Source organism: Protomyctophum parallelum, assembly GCF_964188405.1.
Source record: "Protomyctophum parallelum genome assembly, chromosome: 21".
Lineage (NCBI taxonomy): Eukaryota > Metazoa > Chordata > Actinopteri > Myctophiformes > Myctophidae > Protomyctophum > Protomyctophum parallelum.
Window position 1 is genome coordinate 3,842,402 of NC_139713.1, and position 24,812 is coordinate 3,867,213.

Genomic DNA, 24,812 nt, shown 5'->3' on the forward strand with positions numbered 1-24,812 from the left:
TAAACAAAGAATTTGCCACACTCTGTACAACTAAAGCTTTGGTTGCCTGTCCGGCTGCTCGTGGGTGGGGATTTCGAGTCTGTCTCACGCGAGTTCTGTTTGTTTAAAGCCGACTGATCTCCTCTGGTCTCCTCCCAGTCATCACTGTCTTCAGTGAGCTCAGACTCTGAACCGTGTGAAGAGAGGTCATCACTAGCTGGTTGTGACGGTACGCAGTACTCTATATAAGCTTGTGTTTCCATGTGTTCAGTTGAGGTGCTGGCTACAGGCTCTGTGTCTCTGCTCTCAGCATCTTCACTTTTCACTGCTAGAAATGTCTGTGTTGAGCCAGCAGCCTCCTCTGGCCTTTGAAGTAGCTCCTCTTCCTGTTCCTCTTTAATCTGAGGAGGTTCTGGTTCCTCCTGGACCAGACTGGAGTTCCTCTCCTCTTGTTCAGGGGAAACCTCCTCCTTGCACACAGGGAGGTGCGGGAATTCTAGACAAGAAGATAAAATTAGAGAGTTAACTATTGAATGTAGTTTCCCTTTCATAGTGTTTAACCTTCAGAGGGTACTATTTATTAGAATAGTAATATAAAATAAAAGCTAATCAATAAACCTTCTACATAGAATAAAGAGTTCATATAGGCTACTATAGCAGCTCTACAGATACAGAAAGACAGAGATCTACCTCCATATTCTATTCGGTGAACACAGCTGGATCCAAGTCTATGCAACCCATCAGAATCTTCTGGATTTTGAAGTATAAGCGCCTCTTCCCGTTCCTCTTTAATCTGTGAAGGCTCTAGTTTCAGCTGCACCAGACTGGGACTCATCTCCTGCTGTTCCTCTTTAATCTGTGAAGGCTCTAGTTTCAGCTGCACCAGACTGGGACTCATCTCCTGCTGTTCCTCGTCTTTACACACAGGAAGGAGTGCGAGATCTAGGAGGAGAGAAGAGGTAGCGTCAGAGTCTTTTATCATGAAGTTTGATTACCGGTATCTGACTGATTGATTTGTTTTGTAACGATCACCACAGTGTTTTAATTGTTCTTCAGCAACAGTTGTCAAAAGGGTTGTGGACAATGTAGAAAAGACCCGTGTGAAGTGAGGGGCGCTCATCATCATACATTGTCTATCAAGCATCATTTCATACTGGCCAATCTGTTGCCACAAATTTGCATAATATTTGGTGGACATTTGGTTGACCTAATTTCTACTTTCATTGTCGATGGCAAGTATGAGACGTGTGGGTGTGGGGACAAGATGGCGTAACTTGTCCCGTCATTGTCAATGGCATTTAATGTTTGTGTTGCGGACATTTTGTGGGGACAAAAGCTGTATATAGGAGGGGCTATAGCCGCTCCTCAAAAATCAGTTGAAGTGAGTGACGCTCTTATCATCATACTGTACATCATGATACATCATCTCATTCTGGCCAATCACAATTTGCGTCCTCATGCACTTTTCCATCTTCAATGTTTGTGCTTACACAAACCCGGAAACCTGGGCATAGGGGCTAGTAGCGCCCCTCAAAAAGTACCACTGAACTGACTAACAAATCCAAACAGTCCTATAAGCAATACCTAGTCTATTGAGAGACCCTCCAAATAAAATACAATGTCTAAAGTCAAATTGTGAATCAATTGTTTAATTGTCTCACATTGTAAACGAACGCACGTTGTTCATGCCAATGAAGCTACTTTGAAGTGTTTGTGTGTGTGTGTGTGTGTGTGTGTGTGTGTGTGTGTGTGTGTGTGTGTGTGTGTGTGTGTGTGTGTGTAAGGATACATTTGTCTTGGAGACAGAGTCACAGCTGATTTTATCTTGTTAACCAGTATGGAGTGGTTCACGGTGTCAAAAGCCTTTTGGAGGTCCAGCATGAACATGCCGCAGTATTTGCCAGTATCCACCTCGTGTTAAGACAGATAATGTGATAAATAATACTTTAACGTTTTACCTCTCTTGTTGCAGGCTTTGGAAATGCGTGGGACTTGAGTTTGGTCCATTCTATTGTTTTGTCTGCTCATCATCCTTGTATTCTATTCTATGAAAACTCTTGAATCGTTCGGTGGCCGGAGTCCTTTTGGTTGTAGTTTGCCACTGATTTGGCATCGTGTGTATAATCTGAATGGATAGTTGAGTTATAGAGAACCTAGTTTTACTAGTGTTTACTGTGTTTCCATTCCTTATAGCCAGCGAGCAGGCTGGTGTTGCCAGATTGTGTGAGAGAGATAAGTAACCAGGTCTCACAAGCCCAAGCGACTTACTGTAAATAACAAATAATCATAAAGTGCCTTATAATAAACAGACATGGCAACATTGCCTGCCCGTTCGATCGGGGTTTACGCTGGTCAGAGACTATGGTGGCTCATGTGGGACAACTATAATGCTCAGGTCAATTTCGTTCAGTTTTCACATACCTGTAGGCCAATTTTTAAGGGACCAAGAAGTCACGAAGTGACTTTGGTCACTTATTGTTTTTGTGTTTATTTCTCTTCTCCTTCTTCTTCTTTTTCTCCTTCCACCAAAAATAGCAGTTCTGAATGAACCGTGCAGTCGGTTTCCGCGAAACGCGGGAATCTGGTAGAGGTCCATGCCAAACGTAACCTGACTCTGCCAGATGAGGGCGGTATTGGGTAACCATGTTTCCCAACACAGCAATCATCTGGGATCTCTCAGGCAGTTGACCTGACAAAAATCCGTTCCGTACCGGACCAATCAGCGTGAGCTAAGGGCGGGATATGTGCGAAACCGGATGTGAAGTTATCTAGACACGTCAATATGATTGGTTGTGTTTGCACGCCCACACGGTGATAGACAGACGGTCCCATCCAATCATCTACCAAGTATCTTGAAAAAAAGGAACAGCCCCGTCATCGAATTTGCTTCCGCGATCCCAGATCCCAATAAGCTGTGAAACAAATTTGTGTAGCAAGCTTCTTGGATCTGGCAGCGTCAGGTTATGCCAAACGGTGACTATAGCGGGAATCGAACCCAGGACCTTCTAGCTGTGAGGCGACAGCACTACCGACTGACCATGCCCCTCATAACTTCCCTGTTCTACACCGGATTTGAACCCAGTTTCCTGCACAAGCACTGATGATTGTTTTATTTATTTATATATTTTGATTATTACATAAATAGAGCCTGCCTGCTTGCTCAGGGGATACAGTGAATCTTGACCATCAGGTCAAACTTCGTGTCAGATCTTGTGTCTCAGGGCGAGACATGACCTTGTAAATGTCTCAATAGAAGAGCAGGGAGACAAAATACAACAATCCCAATTAATGTTATAACGTATATGTTACGACTCACCGAGTCTAGGACGGTTAAAGAAGGCAAGGTGGTGAAATGCCAAAGTTCTTTATTACTGCTGTGGCATACGAATAGTGGAAAACAATATGTATTTACATTAGTATTCAATATGAATTACTATTCATTGGGCAAACATAAATGACACACGGAGCAACTAAGGAAATAATCAAAAGCATACTAAAACTAACCTCTTGAGTTTCAGACACTAACCTAACAACCGAAAATAAAGTGACAACAGTGCCCTACTATTGCCTACTCTACTCTAATCTAACAAACTGTACAAAAAGCAGGCTTCCGTGGCCCGGTGCTCAGAACATAGGAATACTACAGGTGACACAATAAACTCATCAAGCAACTCTTGCTACGCGATGGTTCCATAATATTACTCCGTGCATTCTGTCGCTGCACGGAGGGCGCGCTGCCTCTAGTCTGCTCCACTCTGGAGTGACTGATGGACAGCGGCCGTGAGTGAAGGCTGCAGGACGGCTTTATGCCGTCAGGTGGGCGCAGGTGCAGAAGCCGGTTGGAGGAGCGAGGTGCGGAGCGGGCGACCAACAGCTGAGAGACGGTAATGCTCCCCACCAATGGCTGCGCTGACGGATCTACAGGGAGGGGTTAGGCAAAGGTGGCGCGCACTGTGCGCACCACGCACGCAAAGACATACCTATAGGCCTGCGGCCGTAACATATATTCTACCATACAAATTGTATATTGTATTAACATACTCTACCATACAGATTGTATGTTATATTATTATCAACCTGCAGTAAAAAGGGACAGACCAGAATGACAAGGCCACACTCATGGCAATCAAAAACTATTTCTGTGGAAAATTGCTGGAAAATCTTTTGAAAAAATAATTGTTGAAGAGAAAGAAAGTGTGGGTCATGACTGAAAGAATAACGTCGCGAATACAAGCGGACGAAATGAGTTTTCTCCAACGGGTGGCTGGCATCTCCCTTAGAGATAGGGTGAGAGTCACGCGGGAGAGACTCGGAGTAGAGCCGCTGCTTCTTCGCTTGGAAAGGTGCCAGCTTAGGTGGTTCGGGCATCTGGTTAGGATGCCTCTCGGGCGTCTCCCTAGGGAGGTCCTCGAGGCACGTCCCACTGGGAGGAGACCCCGGGGGGCAGACCAAGGCGCAGTTGGAGGAAACACATCGACTCACTGGCCTTGGAACGTCTCGGAATCCCCCAGGAGGAAGTCATTAATGTTGCTCTGGAGAGGGAAGTCTCTGGAGCTCTCTGCTGGAGCTGTTGCCCCCGCGACCCGACTACGGATAAGCGGTTGAAGATGGATGGATGAATGAAGAAAGAAATACAGAGGGCAGTAGGACACCCAGATTTAATTTGGGCCTATATATTATATATTATGGTAATTAAACTCACACCACAGGTGGGCAGCAGGTTCTACCCAAAATACCACCGATTGACAAGCCCAGCTCTGATCTTTTCTTGTTTTGTTTTGTTTTGTCTTTTCTTTTTTTTTACTATTAATTAGAAATGAACAACATTAGTAGCTGTAGTGAATTCACCAGAATGTGTTACAATTTACAATTTAGGCATTTATCAGACGCTCTTGATCCAGAGCGACTTACATTTAAGCAAAAACAAAAGCATGGCATACATCACATAATATAAAAAGTAGTTATCATAAATCATGTTTATGATAACTGAGGTGACTGTTCTTTGACCACCTTTTTACAATAATTTCCAATCTACAGTAAGCTCACATAACGTCGTTGTGAGCTTGTAGATCTAAGCTCATCGTTGTGAGCTTGTAGATCTAAGCTCACATAACAACGTCGTTGTGAGCTTGTAGATCTAAGCTCATCGTTGTGAGCTTGTAGATCTAAGCTCACATAACAACGTCGTTGTGAGCTTGTAGATCTAAGCTCACATCGTTGTGAGCTTGTAGATTGGCTCTGTTTTTGGATAAGGTTCCCCTTAGAATTGTAGATGCTGCATGGGTTCAAATGAAGTGTTTCTTCCACCAGGTGGCAGTAAAGGGTTACAAGGAGGCGTTGTGTAAAGTTTGGTGGCAGTGACTCAACTCTCTAGTCTAGACTACAACACCTTGTTTCAACTGCACGTTTTACACAAATAGGCCTATACTGACAACCTAAACATTCAATGTGTTTTATATCAACAAGCTACAGCTGCTGAACAATGGACACAACTCACAGCAAACCACATGAACATTTATTCATTAAACATGGAAACAAAAGAGTTAAAACTACATAAATGAGAGTAGCCTATAGGCTAGTAGCCACCACACCACAGCAGGTGAACTCAATGCTCCAACTATAAGTCCAAAGTGTGTCAACTCTTATCTGAGACATTTAAAGGATTATTTTACAAACGGACACAACGAGAGATGAACTTGTGGATTCTACAAAGAGCAGACAGACAATAAACAAAACCAACTGAAGAACAATGAATGCAGGAGCAAAAGGCGGGGAGGAAGCGCCACTTCATCTTAGAAGGTAAGGCTCATCTAGAATATAAATATAAACTGTTTAATTTAGTTACAATGCTGTGTGTTGCCGACATGACGTGTTGGTGCTACTTATTGCGCAGCTGTGCACTTTGATGAGGTTAATTAGATGCTGTTTGGCTGCTGGTGCTTGTAGGTCTTTGATGAGGTTAATTAGATGCTGTTTGGCTGCTGGTGCTTGTAGGTCTTTGATGAGGTTAATTAGATGCTGTTTGGCTGCTGGTAGGTCTTGTAGGTCTCCATAAATAAAAAGCATAAATCACAGACATGCTTGGTTGTGTATTTAGAAGAACGTTGTGTGATTTGTGGTGCATATTTGTTTACATTATATTAGCTGTGGCCATAATATTGAGTTGTCATGCATGTCTGGTTGTTCTGCTCTTGGTCTCATTGGGGCTTAATTGCCCAATGAAATAGAAATGGAGGGGAAAAATAGCCGATCTACAAGCTTCGTGGATTAGACAGTTTCACTATTGCAGATATAAGTTCTCATGTAGGATACAGTTGTTTCTTTTGGGCATGTTTTCATAGTAGTACCTACCTTAGCCCTCCAAGCAGAACCCAAATGCTACTGAAGTTTCTGACATTTGTTCGACCCAGTGCATTGGGTCCTGTTCCTCGTCGTCCATGCCACCTGATTAAAACATTTACTGGCTCGTGTTTACATGTTAAAACGCCTCCCCGCGCTCTTTTACGATATTCTTCAGTATGAGGCTTTCTGAATATGTAAAGTATAAGTACACATACATACCTTTGCGAATATCTCCTGTGGCGCGGAAGCCGTTAAGTATTTTTAATATATGTTTGCCCGATTTGGAAGCTTGGATTCTTCTTGTTGACACCTCATTGTACCGCCTATCTGGCTAGCTAGTGGCGCTATAGCTATGACACAGCAGATCAGAGGCAGGGACGTAGCCTCACAAGCCAACCGCACACCGGGAGGCGGTACAATAAACGGTAAACAAACAAGAAGAAATAAAGCGACCAAATCGGTCAAACAAAGATTAAAAATACTTAACGGCTTCCGCGCCACAGGAGATATTCGCACCGGGATGTATAGCTACTTAAAGTTACCGAATTCAGAATAACTCAAGGAAAATAATGGCGTCACATGCCGCGGGGCCTATTTTAGAGAGAATCTCCACATCCGCATTTAGGAATTTCCATACGAAAATACAGTAGAGAGCAGGGACCCAACGTGAAACTCAACAAAATATCAAAAAAGTTTTACGTAGGGTCCCGAAAGGGGCTATACCTACCTGTATGTTGTTGTCATGGTTACCAACATGATATGAGAGAGAGAGAGAGAGATTTGATATTATTTTCTGTTGTATTATATATCTTTCAGTTTTTGCTGCATTTGATGCTTTCAATACTGTAGTTGTACCAGTATTGAGATGTTGAAAACTAGTTTTAGTCATATTTTAGTCACTAACTAAAATATGTCTTGGTGGTGTCGTAATGCCTGATTATGCACTTGGTTGCATGCTGAAAGATCTAAAAGCTCAGTGTGAGCTTGTAGATCTCAAAAGTGAAAAAAGGCAATGCTGGTGAACTGTACAGTGCATGGCAGATGTCTTCATGATGCTACAAGCTCATTGTGAGCTTGTAGATCTGCTAGTTTCAGCAGATTGCAGAATTATGCGGAATGTCCCATTTCACAATGCATACAAATCATTTGAAAATAGCAGATCTACAAGATCAGTGCATTGCAAAGTGACACATTGTGAGCTTGTAGATCTGCTAGTTTCAGCAGAATAATGCAGAATTTCACAATGCTCTGGGACAGTGGTGGAAAGTAACTACGTACATTTACTTAAGCACTGTACTTAATTACAGTACATTTACTTAAGCACTGTACTAATTACAGTACATTTACTTAAGCACTGTACAGTACAGTGCATTTACTTAAGCACTGTACTAATTACAGTACATTTACTTAAGCACTGTACTTAATTACAGTACATTTACTTAAGCACTGTACTGAATTACAGTACATTTACTTAAGCACTGTACAGTACAGTGCATTTACTTAAGCACTGTACTGAATTACAGTACATTTACTTAAGCACTGTACAGTACAGTACAGTACAGTACAGTACATTTACTTAAGCACTGTACTTAATTACAGTACATTTACTTAAGCACTGTACAATTTTGAGGTATTGTTTTTTTGTCGAGTATTTCCTATTAGAAAATAGTTCAGCTGTTGAAGTGGAGCTCATCAATGTCATATTTCTTCCATTGATAAATCTAAATGGAGGAGAGAGTAAATGGTAAATGGTGCATTTATATAACGCCTTTATCCAAGGAGCTTTACATAGATTGTGCATTACATTCACCCACACATTCATATGGTGGTGGAAAACCATGCAAGGCACCAACCAGCACATCAGGAGCAATTAGGGGTTCAGAGTCTTGCTCAAGGACACTTTGACACTAACTCTGGGGGAGCCCACAGGGTTCGAACTGGCAACCTTGCGGTTACCATCCAGACTTGAATGCTAGATATTTACAATTTACATTTAGAGGCCAATATTCTACCATCATTACAGTATGTACAAATTATAGTAACTTCCTCCACTGGTGATGTCATCACTGTGTAATTCTGTACGGCTGCCTTTTCAGAACTTCTCATTTGAAGTAATTTACATATAATTGGTGTTGTCTAGATATGGACTAGTATGTAAATATCTGAAGTCATTTACATATAACTGGTGTTGTCTAGATATGGACTAGTATGTAAATATCTGAAGTTGTTCCTCATCTGTTGACCTACATTTAAAGAAGTCCAAACTCAGGGATGTTTATTGTTCAACTGCACATCCTGTACATTAATTTAGTTACTAAAGTGTACTCTTTATCATATGAGGTACAGCAGTTTAAGCCCCTGATGTGAACAATTCTACATGTTGAAATGTAACAGTAATTTACAGTGATTAGAGTTCATGTACTGTTTTATTTATAACATTCACTGTTTTAACAAACTGATTTGGACCAAACCCAGTTTCATCACAAACACTTTATTGATCTATCTGTCTGTGGTGTTAAAATGAAACAGATGGCTGTTATTCATTGATTACATGTTACATTACATAGTCTCCCCTTTATCTGAATAATGGAAATATGAATTATCCTCCGGATCCCCAGCATGAATATTCTGGGGGGAACATTTCCCAAAATAGCAGATCTACAAGCTCATTGTCTATGTGGTGTGTCACCACAAAGGGTTAATCAGGTGCTGCACATACACATTAGTGTTGTTTTTGGCAGCTAATTTAGATTCTAGTTTTAGTCATAGGGCCGTTTGCACCAAGAAAGATTAAATAAAGCTTAGTTTAGTGTTAATCAGGGATTTGTTGATCAAGGATAAATTTTAATTCGAGTTGTGTTGCATCACTTAATTTTAAGCATTGCTTAACAGATCTGTGATTAAATCCTTAACCTGTGATTAAAATCCATTAAACTGTGATTAAAACTTTAAACTGTGATTAATTCATGGATTAAACTTTGTTGTGTGTCCGCCATCTTGGTTTTGCGCTGTAAATAAACAGCAGCAGTCGTGAGCATCATTAGCGTTCTATTTCATTCATATTTGAGAATGTTTAAAGTAAATTATAGACTAAAATATATATAATAATAAAAACCGTCTCGCTCGCTAAAAAACCCCAACAGACGTATAAGCTCAGAGAGCGTCACTCCGTGGTGCGTGGTAGGTTTATAGATCTGTTCCGTTGATCACACACCTCCTCCGATAGTTTCCCAACCAACAACAAACATGGCGCAGCGCGCAAGGGGTCCAATCTTCACTAGCCATGAAAAGCATTTATCATGTCAGTTAATGGAGCAGTATGGGAGAAAAAAAACAGACAATGTAACGGTGAGAAAGAAAGACTTGGCATGGGACGAGTGGTGTACGTGTTTCAATGGTTCAGCGGGTATCGAGGATAAACGAGACGCTTCTGAGGGAAGGAGGGAGACTCCTTTCTCACAGGAGGTGGACCCCCACCCGGAAAGACTGATGCGTTTGTCACAGAAGATCATGGAGTTGATCCCACAGCAAATAAAGCCCTTACCAAACCCATATGATGACGATGCCCTGGCTGACCATTTTGACCAACCCAAATAAAGCCCTTACCAAACCCATATGATGACGATGCCCTGGCTGACCATTTTGACCAACCCAAATAAAGCCCTTACCAAACCCATATGATGACGATGCCCTGGCTGACCATTTTGACCAACCCAAATAAAGCCCTTACCAAACCCATATGATGACGATGCCCTGGCTGACCATTTTGACCAAGCCAAATAAAGCCCTTACCAAACCCATATGATGACGATGCCCTGGCTGACCATTTTGACCAAGCCTTTACTGCTGGTACCAACGGACCAAGCAGCGCACCTACCATCAACGTCCACCTCTGAACGTGAGTCCAGTTGTGTGTGTGTGTGTGTGTGTGTGTGTGTGTGTGTGTGTGTGTGTCATTTATTGTTCAGTATAATGTAATGTCAGCATCATGTCAGTAGTATTTCAATAATTATGGTCAGTATAATACCAGTTTAACTTTTCTTTGCCCTGACAGTATAATACCAATATCATATTTCAGCATGATGACATTGGCATGATATTTAAATGATACTATAATGCCCATATTGTTACTTACTAACAAAATCACTGTTTATAATTGTTCCTCATGTAGGTAATGTAAATAAAACAAATGATGTTGTGCCCATAAACTATAAACATAAACTAACTAACTATAACCCATAAACTAACTATAAACATAAACATAAACTAACCAAATGATGTTGTGCCCATAGCCATGAGACATTGTACAATGAAACAAATGAACAATCTGTTTGAATGAAAACCTGCTTCAACATTCAAACTGTATTAATATGAAAAAAACGAGTTTATATATTGATTTAAGGCATGTTCATTCTGGCGAGATGAGGCATATTCTGCTGGGAGTGGTCACAATTGTGCTATAGGCTACTGTACTAAAGTAGTCTTTAAATCTTTTATGTATTTTTTAGATAATGGTGTACATGTGAAGACTGTTGCCCCCCCCCCCCTCTGCTCCTGCCATTGTGAAAAAAGGTGTCGGCGAAGGAGCAACCCCAGGTCAGTCCCACACGCTTCAGCCCCAGGACAGTCCCACACGCTTCAGCCCCAGGACAGTCCCACACGCTTCAGCCCCAGGACAGTCCCACACGCTTCAACCCCAGGACAGTCCCACACGCTTCAGCCCCAGGACAGTCCCACACGCTTCAGCCCCAGGACAGTCCCACACGCTTCAACCCCAGGACAGTCCCACACGCTTCAGCCCCAGGACAGTCCCACACGCTTCAGCCCCAGGACAGTCCCACACGCTTCAGCCCCAGGACAGTCCCACACGCTTCAGCCCCGGGACAGTCCCACACGCTTCAGCCCCAGGACAGTCCCACACGCTTCAGCCCCAGGACAGTCCCACACGCTTCAGCCCCGGGACAGTCCCACACGCTTCAGCCCCAGGACAGTCCCACACGCTTCAGCCCCAGGACAGTCCCACACGCTTCAGCCCCAGGACAGTCCCACACGCTTCAGCCCCGGGACAGTCCCACACGCTTCAGCCCCAGGACAGTCCCACACGCTTCAGCCCCAGGACAGTCCCACACGCTTCAGCCCCAGGACAGTCCCACACGCTTCAACCCCAGGACAGTCCCACACGCAACAAAAGTAAATTATCCACAGATCCGTGCAGTTAGAGGTAAAAACACTTTTCGGCCAGTTATAGCGCCACCTTGAGGCTGAGTTGAAATTGTTCATGTGGCATTTCTTCCTCGGCCTAGTGGGAATGTGCGTGCACAATTTCATGGAAATCACGCGATGTGTTCATGATTTGCAGCATTTTGTTTGAAACTGAGCACTCCTGTGAACTTTGGAAGGCAATCTTAACCAATCAGGATGGAGTCTGAGAAATCTGAAAGACCCGTTTCGTTGAATGGCTCTAGAGAGACTGTGTACCAATTTGCGCGATGTTTGGACAAAATCTGTAGGTGTACTGTGCAAAAACTTGTTTTGCACAAAGCGGCCTCCTGGTGGCGCTATAACAGGCCGTTCTGGAAATTTTGGGGCAGAGGTTCATCGTTGGCATCCAGGGAGTGTGTGTGCAAAATTTGGCATCGACCGGGTTAACGGTGGCCGAGATTAGCTGCTCACGGACACACACACACACACACGCGGACGGACACACCCACACACGGACGGACGGACGGACACACGGACGGACGGACGGAGTGCAAAACATACTCTCCCCCCATGCCTTCGGCCTGGTGGAGACAAAAAGGACACAAATGAATATCATTTTGATGTTCTGGAACTGGAGAAAGAGAAGAATATAATTCAGATAGAAGATGCAAAGTTACAGAGAGAAGCGCTGCTGCTTCAAAAGGAGGCACTCATGACTAATATGACAGCATTTACAGGCTTACAACCCAATGCAATATATTCTTAATGAACCCTAGTGTAAATAGATTCATGGCTGGTACAGTATTGTAGGCTAATGATTTTGTTAATCCATTTAATCCAATCCGTTGTGATCGGGTCGACAGGTTGTGATCACTACTGTGAAACACCATAGAGTCCCAGTCCAGACAGTTTTGTTTTGTTTTTGTGTGGATTATAGATGCTAGATGTGGGCTATGAGTTTTTGCATTGAGTACTTGAAATGTACTGTACATCTCCAAACTGTTACATTCTGGGCGGGAACCCCTTTTGGTGTCAGCATCATGTCATGCTTTAGCTATTGAAAAATAGCAGATCTACAAGCTCATAGCGCGCCACCGAGTGGCGCGCTATGAGCTTGTAGGTCTGCTATTTTTGAAAAATCGAAGAACGACTGACATATAGAAACATAGCTTTTTCAGAAAAGCGTCAGGATGTAGAAGACATTTTTTAAATCTGATCTCAGGTCAGAATGGGTTAATTATTCAATCAATCCATCAATATGATCTGAATTTGAATTGAATTATTTATTTAGGAAATTGAAGAGAAACAAGACAACTGTTCTTTTATGAGTATGAAGACAAATTTGTACTGTACAATAATTTTACAGTAGACGTTGTTTATTTGCATTGGCTGGCATACTTATCTGCAGATGTGTGTTGTATTGGACTATTAATAAATGAACACAGTGGACACTTTGACATGTTTAGTATCTTCCTCAAAGCACAGGCATTGAACAGCGCTCCTTGTATTGGCTGTACAGTACACACAAGGAAAAGATTACATTAACATGTTATAGAAGATGTAGAAGTGATTATTATAATTACAAAATGTATCTTTCATTTGATTGATAGAGAAATGTTTTCCTTTAGGCTCGTGTGTACATAATACACACCCGAATTAACCCATTCTGACCTGAGATCAGATTCATACGAGGTTTCCACTGGACACACACTAGTCTGATTAACCCATTCTGACCTGAGATCAGATTCTAAAAATGTCAGTCGTTCTTCGATTTAAAAAAAAATAGCAGACCTACAAGCTCGTATCGCGCCACTCGGTGGCGCGATATGAGCTTGTAGATCTGCTATTTTTCAATAGCTAAAGCATAACATGATGCCGACACCAAAATGGGTGCCCGGTCAGAATGAATGAAGCAGCAAAATGGTTCTCAATTAAGGTCATCCGGACAGCGGTTCCATTTGCATTGGCAGCAGCGTGTTCCTCTGTCGTCATGGGGACCCTCTTCAGCATCTTCTGGCAGCTCGTCTCCATTTCTCTTCCCAAAGTTGTACAACACTGCCACTGCAACAATGGCTGTCAATGTTGTCTTTAGCTTTATTTCGAAGCCCACCCTTCAAGCAAGGAAACCTCCTTTTCCAAACTCCCAACACTCTCTCCACAAGACCTCTTGCTTTAATGTGGCTGGTATTGTACCGTCTCTCTGCTGGTGTTTGAGGGTGCAAAATGGGGGTCATCAGGTACCCACCTTTTTAGACTCCATCATGGCCCATAGCACTTACCCTACCCCCTTAGATAGCATTTCTCTAGACTTAGATAGCATCTGATACAGACTTATAGCATGTTATGTAGACGGCACTATAATTGCATTGTATGCAGTCATAGCACGCCATAGTACATATGTATAGCATAGTAGTATATATATAGTTTATATGTATAGTCTCATAATATAGATATTCCACTGTTACTTTCTTAGCTTACGCATGTTTTATGATAAATGCTTTTGTGATGTATTCCCATGCTTTTGTTCTTGATTATTGTAAGTCGCTCTGGATTAAGAGCGTCTGCTAAATGCCTAAATTGTAAATTGTAAATTGCACGGCAGGCATATCCAAGGTCACCAACTAGGTGGCCTTGAAAGGCCTGACTTTCAAGCAGAGCACAGAGGTGGCTGTTGTCAAACATCCGGCTGTCATGTGTTGCTCCTGGCCATCGAGCTACAATGTTGCTGATTTGGCCCTCCTCGTCACACACAGCCTGAACATTAACCCATTCTGACCTGAGATCAGATTCATACGAGGTTTCCGCCGGACACGCACTGGTCTGATGAACCCATTCTGACCTGAGATCAGATTCTAAAAATGTCAGTCGTTCTTCGATTTTTCAAAAAATAGCTAAAGCATAACATGATGCCGACACCAAAATGGGTGCCCGTTCAGAATGGGTTAATTGAAAAGTGTCCCTTCCTGTTGCCAAACAGCTCTCCATTTGCTCCACCGGGGTTTTGAATGGGGATGTGCGTACAGTCAATTGCTCCTAGCACTCCTGGAAAACCAGATCTTCTGTAAAACTCAGCAGATGTTTCTCTTGTTGGAGCAAATCTTATGTACTCGTTTTTTTTTAAAGACGCAATTGCTCGGGATACTCTTTCAACAATTCTACTCACTGTTGAGTCATGTACTCCGAAAAGGTCCCCATCCACCAGCTGGAAGCATCCGGTTGCAAGGCTATCAGTAGCTGGAGCAAGGGTGGTCCAGCTGCATTCCTCTCAGTGGCATGTTCAATTGCAGGCCCGATTTTAGCAAGTATTGTCATTACAGAGTCTCTGCTGAATCTGTACCGCCTTTTGAATTCATCATAGTCATAATATGCGACTGGGTTTAGACGGTCCCTTATTCTTCTTTGAGGTGCTCTTTCGTTTTCTCTTTCATTTTCATGAAGCCATCTGATATATGCTGCCATGTTGTTTTCATTTAAACCTCCTCTCCTGCTGGTGTAGAATTAATCCCTTATTGATACTTAAATCAAAGTTTAAAGTTGTGGTGCAACAGGGTTGACATTAATCCAGCTTTACTGTGAAAATTAAAACCAAGATTAAAAAAACTAAACCAAGATTAAAAGGCTGGTTGGTTTAAAACTAAACCGGATTAGTGAAAACTAGGTTTAAAGTTTGGTGCAACTGGATTAATAGATACACCTTGATTTAAACCAGATTAAGGCTTAATCCTTCTTTTATTCTGTGCTGAATAAAACCTTGGCTGAGGAATAGTGTGACTCAGAGAAGCAGTGGCGTGCACAGATACACTGTAAATCCCTGGAACATGTGACGCGTTTAAACCTAAACACCATGTGTGTAATAATAAAATGCCAAGTGTACGCTGCTGCTGCGGAGCGCTGCTGCCCAGGGAGGCGCTGGTCAACAAGGACGGCCTCACCTGGTACGGACCAGAGGCTCCATGGTTAAACACCCCTTCTGACCTGAGATCAGATTCATACGAGGTTTTCCACTGGACATACACACTGGTCTGATTAACCCATTCTGACCTGAGATCAGATTCTATAAAAATGTCAGTCGCTCTTCGATTTTTCAAAAATAGCAGACCTACAAGCTCGTATCGCGCCACTCGGTGGCGCGATACGAGCTTGTAGGTCTGCTATTTTTCAATAGATAAAGCATAACGTGATGCTGACACCAAAATGGGTGCCCGTTCAGAATGGGTTAAACACCCGTTCTGACCTGAGATCAGATTCTAAAAATGTCCTCTACATCCTGACAGTTTTCCATTCTGACCTGAGATCAGATTCTAAAAATGTCTTCTACATCATGACAGTTTTCCATTCTGACCTGAGATCAGATTTAAAAAATGTCTTCTACATCCTGACAGTTTTCATTCTGACCTGAGATCAGATTCTAAAAATGTTCTTCTACATCCTGACAGTTTTCATTCTGACCTGAGATCAGATTCTAAAAATGTCTTCTACATCCTGACAGTTTTCATTCTGACCTGAGATCAGATTCTAAAAATGTCTTCTATATCCTGACAGTTTTCCATTCTGACCTGAGATCAGATTAAAAAAATGTCTTCTACATCCTGACAGTTTTCATTCTGACCTGAGATCAGATTCTAAAAATGTCTTCTATATCCTGACAATTTTCCATTCTGACCTGAGATCAGATTAAAAAAATGTCTTCTATGTCAGTCGCTCTTCGATAAAAAAAAAGAAAATCAGACCTACAAGCTCGTATGAGCTTGTAGGTCTGCTATTTTTCAATAGCTAAAGCACGACATGATGCCAACACCAAAATGGGTTCCCGCCCCAAAATGGGTTAACACCCATTCTGAGGGTTTTCTGAAAAAGCGTCATGTTTCTGTATGTCAGCGGTGCTCAACCTTCTTCATGTCAACGACCCCCATCTGAAAATATGTCGTTCCAGGGTTATATAAATATGTATATGAATGTATATAAATATGTCGTTCCAGGGTTATATAAATATGTATATAAATGTATATAAATATGTCGTTCCAGGGTTGTTCCCCCACAAAAGCATGGCATACATCACATATATAAAAAGTAGTTATCATGAATCATGTATAAACTAAGAACGTAACAGTAGAGTATCTATGTCGGCTATACATACTAAACTATATTATACAATATAGAATATACATGTGTACTGTAAAGTGCTATGACTACTCACTGTAAATCCCTGGAACATGTGACATGTTTAAACCTAAACACCAGTGTGTAATAATAAAATGCCAAATGTTTATTAATGGTCATAAAATACAGTAGAACACGAGTTCACTCAAACACCTCACGAGAACACCTAGTGTTTGAATTCTAAACACCTATAATATGACTGACTTTGATTGTAAAAACTAAACATGTTTATGTGTTTAAAAAGTGTTACAGGGATTAAACATGTTCTTCTGTTTATAATCTAAACACTTTAAAAAGTGTTACAAATATGTGTTTAAAACAGTTTATAACCTAAACGCTTAGGTTTAGTGTGTAGAATCGAAGAACGACTGACATACTCCAACTGTATATACTTTATGTTTACACAATACTGTACCTTCAACTGTATATACTTTGTTTACACAATACTGTACCTTCAACTGTATATACTTTATGTAAATATTTATGTTTCAACATTAAACACAGGAAAGAAAAGTCAAACGAGGCTGTTCTGATATTTTATTTGATTTGATTTAGCTTTTTGAATCTCATCCCTGAGTGACACCAATACATTAGGCCGACAATAAAAACTTAAAACTAATTAAAAAGAAAACACATTTTCACAGAATCTAAACTAAACCTGCTTTAAAAACAAAGGAAATTAAACATTTTCCTAGACGGCTCCAAGTACAGACAGAGCCCTGGAGAACCCCGCTCAGCTGTTAGTATAGAGGTTCAACATGTTCACCAGGTCTCACACACCTCTGCTGTAGCAGTCATAACACTTAACCCTGCAAGCAGAGGTGGTGTGAAGGTCGTCCTCTCGGTGTGAAGGAGACTCATTGTGTTTCCGCACACATCATAGAAACACAGAACACCTGCTGGCTGATTTACATAGACCCCCACCCTGTGGATCCCCCCTGTGGAGGGAACCGGTCCTGACACTTCAGTCTGAATGCTGTTGTGACGGAACAGGTAGCGTTTATCACTATCACGGTAATATAACTCCCATGACTGAGGACTGAGTCCAAAGACTGATAGAACCCCCGTTCTGCTGACGTCATCCTGACACAGTGCTATACCAACCCACGCTCCACTCCATTCCACTTCAAAGTAGAACAGGTCAGATAAACATTCTTTACTCAACACATTATCCCAACAGGTGAACCTCTTCTGGTGATCTTCATAAGGTTGGGGTACAGTATAAGTCACCCTCCTGTTGTTCTCTGACAGGCGGAGGTGTCTGTACGCTGTGTTTGGATCCAACGACAGAGGAGAGGAATCTGTTGGAGGAAACACAGGAAAACACACGTGATGAAATGCACTGACACGCGCACGCACGTTTCACCGTCACAACAAACTGTGTGCGTGCGCGCGCGTGTGTGTGTGTGAGAGAAGACTGACACGCACGCGCACGTTTAACGTCACAACAAACTTTGTGCGTGTGAGTGAGAGTGAGTGTCAAGCGCGCGAAGACTGACAAGCGCGCGCACGTTTCCACGTCAGAACAGAACTTGTAAACATGCTCAGTCTGTGCGCGTGCAGCCGGTTGTGTGTATGTTGTTTATGTCTCTCTCTCGCTATCTCTCTCTCTCTATCTCTCTCTCTCTCTATCTCTCTGTCTCTCTCTCTCTCTCTCTCTCTCTCTCTATCTCTCTGTCTCTCTCTCTCTCTCTCTATCTCTCTGTCTCTCTCTCTCTCTCTCTCTCCCTCCCCCCCCCTCTCTCTCTCTCTCTCTCTCTCTCCCCCCCCCCTCTCTCTCTCTCTCTCTCTCTCTCTGTCTCTCTCTCTCTCTCTATCTCTCTGTCTCTCTCTCTCTCTCTCTCCCCCCCTCTCTCTCTCTCTCTCTCTCTCTCTCTCTCTCTCTCTCTCTCTGTGTGTCTCTCTCTGTGTGTCTCTCTCTCTCGCTCTCTCTCCACCCTCTCTCTCTTCCCCCTCTCTCTCTCTCTCTCTCTCTCTCTCTCTCTCTCTCTCTCTCTCTGTCTCTCTCTCTCGCTCTCTCTCCACCCTCTCTCTCTCTCTCTCTCTCTCTCTCTCTCTCTCTCTCTCTCTCTATCTCTCTCTGTCTCTCTATCTCTCTCTCTCCCCCCCCTCTCTCTCTCTCTCTCTCTCTCTCTCTCTCTCTCTCTCTCTCTCTCTCTCTCTCTCTCTCTCTCTCTCTCTCTCTCTGAGTGGGTGTGGATGTGCTGCTGAGTGTGTGAGAACGTTTGGTTCCTAAATTTGTTTCTTTCAAACTTTTCTTTTCTTTTTTTCTTTGTTTTGTTATTTAGTAACAGTTTTCACAGTGGGTTTAGTTTAATTTGTTGTTACGCTGTGCTGGGTGCATTGTTAATGTGGTGTTCTGCTGTGCTGGGTGCATTGTTAATGTGGTGTTCTGCTGTGCTGGGTGCATTGTTAATTTGGTGTTCTGCTGTGCTGGGTGCATTGTTAATGTGGTGTTCTGCTGTGCTGGGTGCATTGTTAATGTGGTGTTCTGCTGTGCTGGGTGCATTGTTAATGTGGTGTTTCGCTGTGCTGGGTGCATTGTTAATGTGGTGTTCTGCTGTGCTGGGTGCATTGTTAATGTGGTGTTCTGCTGTGCTGGGTGCATTGTTAATGTGGTGTTCTGCTGTGCTGGGTTCATTGTTAATGTGGTGTTCTGCTGTGCTGGGTGCATTGTTAATGTGGTGTTCTGCTGTGCTGGGTGCATTGTTAATGTGGTGTTCTGCTGTGCTGGGTGCATTGTTAATGTGGTGTTTCGCTGTGCTGGGTGCATTGTTAATGTGGTGTTTCGCTGTGCTGGGTGCATTGTTAATGTGGTGTTCCGCTGTGCTGGGTGCATTGTTAATGTGGTGTTTCGCTGTGCTGGGTGCATTGTTAATTTGGTGTTTCGCTGTGCTGGGTGCATTGTTAATGTGGTGTTTCGCTGTGCTGGGTGCATTGTTAATTTGGTGTTCTGCTGTGCTGGGTGCATTGTTAATTTGGTGTTACGCTGTGCTGGGTGCATTGTTAATTTGGTGTTTCGCTGTGCTGGGTGCATTGTTAATTTGTTTGTTAAACAATGAATATGCTAATACCCGGACTGACAAGGAAACACGGAATTAAGATGGCACAGTTTTTTTTGGCACATCTAAGCTAGCAAATATAAGACAATCTCTTCAAAATAAGAGTACCCTCTAGAGCAGTGACGTAGAGACACATTGTAACCGAGTTCAATGTGTATGGTAACATGTAACCGAGGCCAATGTGTATGGTAACATGTAACCGAGGTCAATGTGTATGGTAACATGTAACCGAGGTCAATGTGTATGGTAACATGTAACCGAGGCCAATGTGTATGGTAACATGTAACCGAGGTCAATGTGTATGGTAACATGTAACCGAGGCCAATGTGTATGGTAACATGTAACCGAGGTCAATGTGTATGGTAACATGTAACCGAGGCCAATGTGTATGGTAACATGTAACCGAGGTCAATGTGTATGGTAACATGTAACCGAGGCCAATGTGTATGGTAACATGTAACCGAGGTCAATGTGTATGGTAACATGTAACCGAGGTCAATGTGTATGGTAACATGTAACCGAGGCCAATGTGTATGGTAACATGTAACCGAGGTCAATGTGTATGGTAACATGTAACCGAGGTCAATGTGTATGGTAACATGTAACCGATGTCAATGTGTATGGTAACATGTAACCGAGGTCAATGTGTATGGTAACATGTAACCGAGGTCAATGTGTATGGTAACATGTAACCGAGGTCAATGTGTATGGTAACATGTAACCGAGGTCAATGTGTATGGTAACATGTAACCGAGGTCAATGTGTATGGTAACATGTAACCGAGGCCAATGTGTATGGTAACATGTAACCGAGGTCAATGTGTATGGTAACATGTAACCGAGGTCAATGTGTATGGTAACATGTAACCGAGGTCAATGTGTATGGTAACATGTAACTTTTTGCTCGTATAAATCTCCCCCCCACCCCCCACACACACAGGGGAAAAATGTGTCTCTTCAACAAACAGCTTTTTAGTTTAATGTTTGTGTGTGTGTGAGCTGTGTGTCAACATGAACTCACGTTTTAAAAAGGCCTCTCTGTCGGTGCTCCCTGGAGCAGGAGGAAGAGTCAGGGTGTCGGTGCTCCCTGGAGCAGGAACAGGAACAGGAGGAGGAGGAGGTCTCAGGAGGTCACAGGCAGCAGAGATTCCCTCCTCGTGTCTTGAAAAAAGTCCACGTGTCACTTCAACGCATTCTGAAATGAAAAAAACACAAATTCTCTTTATTTTTTAAAGTATATTATTGGGAGCTTTTTGCCTTTATTGAGGGTTTTACAGTAGTTTGACAGGAAAGGGGGACAGGGATGGGGGAAGACACGCAGCAAAGGTCGTCGTGCTCGGGACTCGAACCCGCGACACGCTCATTACCTAAGGTGCCTGGACCACTCGGCCGGCCCAGGCCAATTCCTCACGTATTCAAGAGTCCAGCGAGGCGCCTCATGACTCTCTGTGACAAACGGCAGATGATATTAGAAACTATGACATAGCCTGTCGACCAATCATAAGAGGGGGCGGGGGCTAATTGAAGTTTGACGCTAAGCCACGGTCACGCCATTTTACGAAAACTCACGCTTTTGATAACTTTTCATCGTTAAGGACTTTTGTGTACGCTGAGCGAGTTTTATTTACAACTGAACATCCTGGGAGGAGGAATGTGTGTGCTCAGAGTCCCAGCATCTCTGCATGAATAAATTTACCTCCAAACGAAGGTCTCTTGTTGGGCTCAGAGTCCCAGCATCTCTGCATGAATAGATTTACCTGCAAACGAAGGTCTCTTGTTGGGCTCAGAGTCCCAGCATCTCTGCATGAATAGATTTACCTGCAAACGAAGGTCTCTTGTTGGGCTCAGAGTCCCAGCATCTCTGCATGAATAGATTTACCTGCAAACGAAGGTCTCTTGTTGGGCTCAGTGTCCCAGCATCTCTGCATGAGCTCCACCAGCTCTTTTAATCCAGCTGCTTTCTGGAAATCGATTTTAAAAAGTTCTGGTCTCTCTCCCCTTGGAATGTGGAACTCCAACATGGTCCGACTCACCCCTACATAAAATAGAGGAACATTTACATTGTGTGTGTGTGTGTGTGTGTGTGTGTGTGTGTGTGTGTGTGTGTGTGTGTGTGTGTGTGTGTGTGTGTGTGTGTGTGTGTGTGTGTGTGTGTGTGTGTGTGTGCGCGTGCGCGTGTGCGTGCGGATAGTTTACCTGGATAGGGTCTCTCTCCAGTGAGAATGGTCCAGAGAAGTATGCCGTAGCTAATAAAAAGACGGGGAAAATGTGTCACTTAATTGTATTTATGAGTGACGTAGTAGAAACAGAATTCACCTGTAAACATCATAGTGAACATGGCATGTATCTAGATATAGTCACCTGTAAACATCGTAGGAGCGAACACGGTGGTATGTCGGTTCAAAAGCCTCAGGGGGGATGTAGGAGGCAGTGCCTCCTTTGTTTGTACGGTTGGTCGACTTGACACTGTTGGTCACCGTAGACAGGCCAAAATCTGATATCTGTTGACAGAAAGAGGAGGCGATTATGATTTTGTTTAAGCAGGACATGACAGTGACGAGAACTGTTCATTTCAAGAGCAAATTTGGATTTAGTTTTAGACAGTCCTTTGAATACAGTTTCCACTAGTCCCTCCCTGACATTTATTTCTACTGGATCTCTTCTCCACTAGTCCCTCCCTAATATTTAGTTTTACTGGATCTCTTCTCCACTAGTCCCTCCCTGACATTTAGTTCTACTGGATGTATAATTATTGTATATTGTGTACCTTGGCATTGAAGTCGGCATCCAGCAGGATATTGGCTGGTTTCAGGTCCATGTGCACAAGGTTCTTCTTACAGTGGAGGAAGTCCATGGCTAGCGCCACCTGGTAGGCTAGACGGAACGCCAGGGGCCAGGGTGGAGGTTTAGACTCGGTCTGTAGAAAGGTTCAGAATAGTTTGGGATTTAGTGTTAGCTTTAGTTCTTTATTATTATCCTCCCCCCCCCCCCAGCAGCAGGATTCATAACGGTCAGAGTAAGTAGGCCTGTCGTGTACTATAGGGCAGTGGTTCCCAAACTTTTCTGGCCCTGTTACCTCCTGACCTAGCTGACGCACCCCCACATGGAAATAAGAATTGCATAAGCTATATAGAGACATATATTTCCTATGCACATAATATGAACCTGAATATGGCATATATATACAACATAAGCTATATTATACATATAGGCCTACTTGCCACAATATGTTAATATATTTTAAATAAAACAATAGCACCACCATTAGCCTGTTCATGTCAGGCACCCCCTAGAAGGTTCTTGCGCACCACAAGGGGTGCACGTACCACAGTTTGGGAACCACCAATGTGTACTAAAAACTCAATAAAAGATAAATATACAGAGCACAGATAAATATAATTTCAAACAATTTGTAAACACACAACACACTTTCAGTTAGTTAACGTCTTTGTTCTTTTATTCTAGTTTTGATTTAGTTCAGTTGACGAAGATGCGTTTTCAGTTTTAGTTGTGGTTATGTAGTTAGTTTCAGTTGAATTATAAAGACCTTGGTGAGCAGAAAGGACTCCAGGCAGCCTCCCTCCATCAGCTCCATCACTATACCCTGCACCTCTTTCTTGCGCATCATGGGGGGCCGGCCGCGGTACATCCCATAGACCCTGGGAACAAACTCCTCTGCATCTTCCATATGTTTTGCCTCGTGACACAAGGCAGCATACAACGTACCAGAGCTGCAGTACGGGGTCAGTTTAGGAGTTAGAACCCAAAATGTTTTAATAATATATAATGTTATAATTATGTCAAACTGACTAAGATCATGAAAAAAGAATAGTGTGAATGAAGATAATTAATCAATTATAGATACATTGTGTAGATCATTGTCATCATACCTGTCATCATGATTAAGCACCTTAATGGCCACTTTGCCCAGGAGCTTGTGTGTGGCCTCAAAGACAAACCCAAAGCTCCCTGAGCCCAGTAGTTCCCAGTCCTCCAGACTGTCGTCTCCAATTGGCCCTTTGCCACTCTCTGCCATCTCTCACCGAAATCTAGAGGGAGACAAAGTACAGGAAAATGTATGTGTCCAAGAAGTCTCCAAACTATATCATTATAGTGATTTGATCATTGATGAACGAATCATAAACATATGGATGAAGGCTTGCGTGTGTGCTGGTATGTGTTGGCGACGCACGCCGCGGTCCCGTCCTTCCGACCCCTGAAAATGATCTCGCTTTTATCTGAACTGTCAAAGCACTTATTTAAATAGGGAATGATTAAGCCCCTTTCTTACGCCTATAGCCTGCTACAATTGCAAATAGGCAAGCTGTATGTTGTCATTGTCACTTGGAAATAAAGGCGTGCAGTCCATTTATGCCTTTTTTTTGAGTGGTGCAACCACTCCTACAACCAGCAATGTCCGTGTTGGTCATGCACCTATGTGACGTTAATGAGCACCAGTATGTACCAGTAGGGGCCAGTAGGGGTGCTGTAGCACTGCACTGTTGCCTGCTAATGAGAGAGGGAGAGAGAGAGAGAGAGAGAGAGAGAGAGGGAGAGAGAGGGGGGGGGGTGGGGGGAGAGAGAGAGGGGGGAGTTGCACCACTCGGTTCACACAGGTGTGATTTTTTTATAACATCACCGTGATTATATAGGCATCTGATGTCACGCTCATGCCGCATGCGCTCCCAAATCATCTCACAAGTGCGCTCACATAACAAGGCCAGTAAAGCACTGTTTGATTAAGCACAAACTAAACATGTTATATTGTTTTTAATTGCGCGACTTTAATTACTTGGAAGTTGGAAAATCTCTCTTTTTCTTTTTCTTTGTATATTTGTATTTTTCTTTGTATGTACAATTATACATAGAGTTTTATATTAACATTTTAGGAGTGATGAAAACATGTTTAGATGCCTGTGACAGCGTGTCAGCTCCGCACGACAGAAAAACAGCCGAGGACAAAGCGTACGACAGCTCCCGACCAGACGTCATTTTTGTCCTGGCACAAGTTCAATTTCAACCTTTGGCGGAAATGGTAAATGCCGACAATTGCGGTAATTTCGGCGTG

General features: G+C 42.9%; 1 long non-coding RNA gene across 1 annotated transcript in view; it reads right to left on the bottom strand.

The window, feature by feature from the left end:
* The window catches only part of LOC310879299, an 85,013-nt gene extending 64,205 nt beyond the window's left edge, over positions 1-20,808 (bottom strand). The window contains exon 1 of the long non-coding RNA XR_014570992.1: positions 20,766-20,808. This is a non-coding gene — a long non-coding RNA (uncharacterized lncRNA). The remainder of the gene's footprint in view (positions 1-20,765) is intronic.
* Positions 20,809-24,812: the final 4,004 nt, after the last annotated feature.